The following is a 6,871-nucleotide window of genomic DNA, read 5'->3' as shown; positions in this document are numbered from 1 at the left end:
CTTTTGCCCGCCATGATCCAATCATTTCAATTCATATAAGGATGATGACTTGATAATTCTAATGAATGGTGCACACTCAAAGTTTATTTAGATCTTCAAGTCATCACATGAACCAAGTGGGAGAATGTTAAATTATATTAATAATTAACATTGGTTCATGTAATGTAAAGTATAACTTTGATGCAAAGATTCTAATGTGATGATTATTAGAATATAAGGTATTAAAGTTATTGGGATTATTTTAGAGTTATTAAAATTAATCCCTCTCTTCTCACTCCAAAAGGGCATTTTGGTATTTTATTAAAGTTAATTAAAATATCATTAAAAGAGGAAAAAGTTTGACTACTGTTAAAAGCATTAAGTTTCTGAAAAGAAATGAGAGAATGTAACGTTCTCAGAAAAGCAAAAAGGAAACTGTGACTGACAGAGAAAAACATCCGACAACTTCTATATCATCAAGAAGGCATTAAAGAGGAGTAAGAGGAGAGAGAACTTTTGACAGGAAGAAGTGCACAATGGATCCAGGTTAGTTCTCCTTTACTGTGTATGTGGGAATTGTGAGTATCATGAAAATTCAAGATCCTGTTGAGTTAATTTTCATTCAATTGAAAAATTAAAGAATTGCTTACAATTAGGACCTGACCTCCCACATTAAACTCCACATGACAACGCTTTTTGTCAGTTCATTCTTTTCATGTATTTGTTGAGCCTTATGAAGGTTAAGCTTGAGGTTGCGTAACTATCCCTTCCATCCCGTGATTTTTTAACATAAAAAAGAAAATTATCATTGGGACTTCATGGTCAACCTAAGTCTACACAGACCGAAGTTCGAACTGATTTTTAATCGAGTTGACTTGGATCAAAGTTTGAGTCAAGTAGGATGAGAACGAACATCGAATAGACTCAGCCAAGATGAGGGTCAAGATGAAATAGCTAGACCAAATGTCATGACGGGTTAGTATGATGAGTCCAAGGTTGAGATGATCTGGCTCGAATGTCAAGACAAGTTAGCCTAGTTGATGTTTGAGATGGGTTAATCTAGACCGAAGGTGGACTCAAGATAAAGGTCGTCCTAGTTTGAAGGTCGATAAAGGTTGGTCCAAAATGAAGGTTGAGAACAAGTGTCTTGCGTCAAAGTTCAAGACCGGCTGGTATGAATTGAAGGTGATATGTTGACTTATGTTGAAAGTCTAGAAGGACGGGCTGAGGTAGAAGGTCAAGATAGGTTGACCCAGTTTAGAAGTCTAGATGGGTCGTTTGGAGTCAAAGTTTGAGATAGGTTCACTCGAACAAAGGATAAAAGAGGTCATTCTGAATTGAAGGTCAAAACAATTCGACCTAAGGCAAAGGTCGATAAAAGTTGGTCTCAACGAAGGTCAATAATGGTTGACTTAGGCTGCAGGCTAAGACATGTTGGATTGATCCATTTAATTGTATTATATGCAATATTAGTGGGGAAAAAAGTTAGTTAATGAAAATTAATGTTGAATGTAGATGGTATTATTTAATTTATCCTATAAAAGATCACTTGTGCAAAAAAGGTATATTAGTTCAATTCTTGATTGTATATTAGATCGGTTATGCAATCAATCTAATATATGTAATATGTCAAAGACATATTAGATCGATTGTGCAACCGATCTAATATATACGCATATTAGGTCGACTTTGAAATAATCGATTTAATACATTTAACAAAAAAAAAAAGCATCTCAGTCTAATTGGAAGCCTACAGTATTTGACAAACATGAGACCGAATTTGATGTTGAGTGTTGATATCACTGGAAGGCGTTGAAATGAATTTTGAGATAAGTGAGAGGAACAATATCATTTGAGTTGTTTTACTCTAAGACTAATGATTATTGACTCAGCGAGTACTCGACTAGTGATTGGTACGGAAACATTGATAAGTAAAAGAGCACGACAAACTATGTTTTTCTTATGGGAAACATGACATTCACCTAGCTTTCAAAGAAACAGCCAATAGCGACATTGTCAACCTCTGAGGCCAAGTATGTTGCAGCATTTTAGAGTGTGCATCATGTTGTTTGACTCACAAATACTAAAGATGAAACAAGAAGAGAATATTGTGATATGAATGAACAACAGGCCAGTCGTTGAGCTAGGAACAAACCCGATCAATCATGAAAAAGCAAACACATTAGTGTTTGGTTTCATTTTATTAAAGAAAAAAAAATAAAGGAAGGAAGCATGGAGTTAGAACATGTGGGAACTAGAGAGCAAATATCTCACATGTTCATAAAGTCACTCCCTACGGTATTATTCCATTATTAATACAGAAAGTTGATGGGGACTAAGGACGGAAACAATTAAGTTAACGAAGGGATTTTGTTATAATAAACTTAAATTTAGGAGTTATTAGACAATTAGTGTGAGTGGTAGTGTTTAATGTATTAAAAGAGCAACAGTCACGAAGTTAGTATGTTATGTTTTTATAATTATGATTATTATAGTGTTGTGTTTTATAATAATTCGAGACCTAATGGCTAGAAGATTAAAGACCAACTGTTTATTAATGTTGATGTTAAATGAAAATAAACATAAGCAAATTCAAATAATTTTAAATGAATGTCATTTTTCTAACAGTAACTTCATATATAACCTCTTATTTTGTAACTTTATGAAATGGCCAGGAGAAATATAAGTACATATATAAAGAGAGTAATGTTTTGCATATATGGAGGGTATCATACATACTGATTCTCAAGCCCTAAGTAACTTCATATAACTTTGTAACTTTATTAAATGGTTCCAGAGCTTAAATATAAATAATTTAATTTTCAGATATTCTAAATATTATATATAATCAATTATTTTTTTTATATTCAATTTGCTAATATATTTTGCTGTTATATAATTATTAACTTTTTAAATAATACAATTATTTTATCAGTAAAATCAAATTAAATATTAATGAGATAATAGGGTTACCTCAACACACACACATATATAATACTGAGAATAATTTCAAATTCATTTTTTATCCAAAATTTCAATTCATTTTTTATCTAATACTGAGAATAATTCATTCAAATTTGTTTTCCAAGGCCGAAGTGTTAATTGGTAGAGACTTTTTTCAATTATTTTCATTCAAACTTTTTAAATAATACATCTTCATTCAATTATTATTATTCTTAATATAATATCAGAAATTTGATTTCATAAATTGTCATTTTGAATATGTATTAATCATTTACACTATCTTTTTGTAATCCATGGCACCTATTATCAGCTTTTCAAGTATATATTTTATTTTAACTCGATATCCAAAGATAATGTATGTCAAATATGTTATCATTGACATTTTTTTATCAAGAAAATACATATTAATAAAAATATAATAAGGTATCCAAACTCATATTTGTATATAGGTAAAAAGGAAAACCAAAAGACAAAACGCTAAATAATGATTTTCAAAATTCACATCATTACATATAATCATGTGGATTCATGAAAAAAAAAAAGAGAGGAGAAAATTGTGTTTAAATAGAATGATTGTATTTATTGTTGATTCCTTATCTTATTCATTATTTTCGAACATATATATATATATATATATATATATATATATATATATATAAAAGAGAGAGAGAAAGGTTTGTGTTCCTACGAGACTTAAGAGTTTCGTATTGTTGAAATTTTGAAGTCTAAAACATTTTAAAGACTTTTTCCTCCTTTTACTTTTGAAATACTTTTAACAACAAAATTGTAACAAATTTTGAGATTCAACAAAAAGATTCATAGATATTCATGAATATTTTAAAAAATTATATTTTATAAACTTTTAAAGTATAATATAAATTAAATTAAAATTTAATTTTAATTAAATTTAACTTAATAAAATATAAATTAAATTTTTATTTTATTTTTTTTTCAAATAATAAATATTTATGATGTAAATACTTATAAATAATAAATATTCACAAATACTAACTATTCATCACATATTTTATTCATAGATATTTCGAGAAAGTATTTTTACTATCCACAGTTGCCACTAAAGATTAATTATAGTAAAGTTTATAAAAGTGACATTGATGAAATATTTAGTCTCCCGAAAAATTATAAATTAACTAGATTTTTTTTTAAAGTTAATTATATAAAAAGTTAAACAGAAAAGATAGTTTTCAATTATTTTTTAACTCAATTTAAAGGCTTTTTTGTAATTTAATGTGTGAGTGAGGACAAATCACACTGGAAAGCCTCGTATTGATGTGTGGGGATAGTCAGCAGTCTCTGTAAGTTGTCGGGGCGTTACAAATGGTATCAGAGCCTAGCCTCTCCCTGTACGGGGTGGTTCGAGGACGAACCATGCGAAAGCTGGTGGGCATGTGACACCCGGGCACTGACGAGGGCGGGGAGTGATCGCCGGTGCAAGAGGCATGGACAAGGAGCGTCTCCTGGCAGGCTTTTAATGGAAGGGGCACGTGGACGAATCGAACATACACCAGAATGAGAGGGATCTAGAGACTGTATAGGTATGGGACTATACAGTTGAAGGATAGCTTAAAGGAATTGATTTGACTACTCATATCAACAAATGCATTTGCTTTTCAGTAGCCTAACTTATAAGAACTCCATGGTTAAGCGTGCTTAGCCTAGAGTAATTAGAGGATGCGTCACAGGAAAGCGAAACGGAGGGAAGGAGTGACAACCTGTGATGGCCTGGGTCAGAGGTGATGCCTTTTGGGCGAGCAATGACGAGAGCAGTGGGCTCTCGGGTTTAGGGCCGGGTTTCTCTTCACCGTCGTCGAAGGTGTTGGTTTTTTTTTGGTGTAGATGATGGTGGTAGTTGTCGGAGGGGATTGCGGTGGCATGGTGGCTAGTCCTGACTGAGTCGCCGGTGAGCAGTCACGAGAGGCATGATTTTCCTGGATACGAAAATAAGAAAGGAGCTGGACCCAAAGTAGATGACACTTTCCCATCAAATCGTGCAACACGTATATGTTCGATGCAAGGTAATACAAACATAAATGTTGTAATTAAGCTTGATAGGAAATAATATATTTGATTATAGTTTACCTTATTTAGTTTCTGCATAATTGATTCTGTCTTAAATAATTGATATATTTTTTCTTTATTATTGTACGTTAATTATTGTACGTTGGTTATGTACATTCTATATATTGTACGNTGGTTATTCTTTCAAGATCAATAAAACACATTTGTTACAATCCTTACATGGTATCANCCTAATTTCGATCCTTCCTTACCCTTTTTTCTTTTCTTAGACCCTAGGTCTCCGGGGAGGGAGGGTGCGAATGGCGGGAATGAGGGAGAGTAACTTCGACCCCTTGAATTTTTGAGGTTGAGTTTGGGGAGGCACCTGGGCCTGAATCTAGGCCCATTCCTTTTCTTTATTTTATTTATNTCTTTATTTATTTTGTTAGTTTTTCTTAGTACTTATTTGCACCCCTGTTTTCTACAAATACACCCCTTTTTCCTCTCGCAACCATGTTTCTTATATTTGTACCCCTTTCCACTTGGGTTTTGGCCCAGTCTGTTATAAGTAATAAAATTAGGTTTATATACCCCTTATTTTCTATTTTTCACCCCTTTCCAGTTGGGTTTAGGCCCAATCTTGCTGAAGGCGCATTTTGTATCTTCTCAAAATGNGTATCATCCACACNCTGATGGATAATCATCAAGGCTCTATCGTCTTTTCTTTTAAACTCCTCATTCTCTATGTCGTGCAAATCAAATGCATAAACCACTCCCTCCATCACCTGCTTTCATTATGAATTTAGATGTGCATTAGAGTTTCATANTAGGTTTGATTGCATTTAGAATAGGATTTATTAAAAGCATGAATTCGAATTGTATGGTAGTTATCTCGTTAATCATTTAGGATCTTGATGTTATAATCANTGCATTAAGTCTAAAACTTTTTATACTTCTTTGTTTCTAAAACTTGTGCACTTTCAGTTTGTCATCCGTTCTTGGCTGTCCCTTTTTCTGCTATTGGCAAAAAAATGGAAATCATGATATGTTTCATTTATTATTTTCCTTTCAATATGTTTTTAAGTTCTCCCACTTTTTTTTAATGTTTTTGGGTGGGTTCTTTTTTCTTCTTTCTTTTGTTCAACATTAACCAATACTTGGTCATGGAGTTTCTTCAAAACGCTAAATTGATGCTGGAAAAAGATGGAGAGATCCAAGTGACTCACAAGAAGGATCCTCCCTTTAGTAANTGGAAAATTATTGATTTAGCAAAGAAGCAAAAGTTGAAATTAATAAGAGAAGTACCATTTTCAATCAAAAATTTTCTTGGATACGAAAATAAGAAAGGAGCTGAACCCAAAGTAGATGACACTTTCCCCATAAAATCGTGCAGCACGTATATGTTCGGTCCAAGGTAATACAAACATAAATGTTGTAATTAAGCTTTTCTACTAAACTTGCGTTATATAATGTGTCTGTTGTTTCATTTACTGTTTCTGATAGGAAATAATATATTTGATTATAGTTTCCCTTATTTAGTTTCTGCACAATTGATTTTGTCTTAAATAATTGATATATTCTTTACTTATTATTGTACGTTAATTATTGTACGTTTTTTTTTCAGTTTCATTGTCAAACAAGTATAGGAAANCATCTTCAAATATAATGAAATTGGAGAATCTGAATTGCACAGTCATACACAAGGTGAATGTTCATACAATGAGCAAAAACTACATTCTTTCCAGAAAAAGATTCGACAGAATAGTATACAATTTTCCTCATACGGGGTTTCTGCATGATGAAAACTCAATTGAGATGATAAAGTAAGTCTTTTTCATTTTAGTTAAGTATGTATTGATTGAATTTATGTTTATTGTGATGAATTTATGTTACAATGTAATGTTTTAGG

Source organism: Vigna radiata, chromosome 7 (genome assembly GCF_000741045.1).
Source record: "Vigna radiata var. radiata cultivar VC1973A chromosome 7, Vradiata_ver6, whole genome shotgun sequence".
In the NCBI taxonomy this organism is placed as follows: domain Eukaryota; kingdom Viridiplantae; phylum Streptophyta; class Magnoliopsida; order Fabales; family Fabaceae; genus Vigna; species Vigna radiata.
This window is presented reverse-complemented; position numbering follows the sequence as displayed.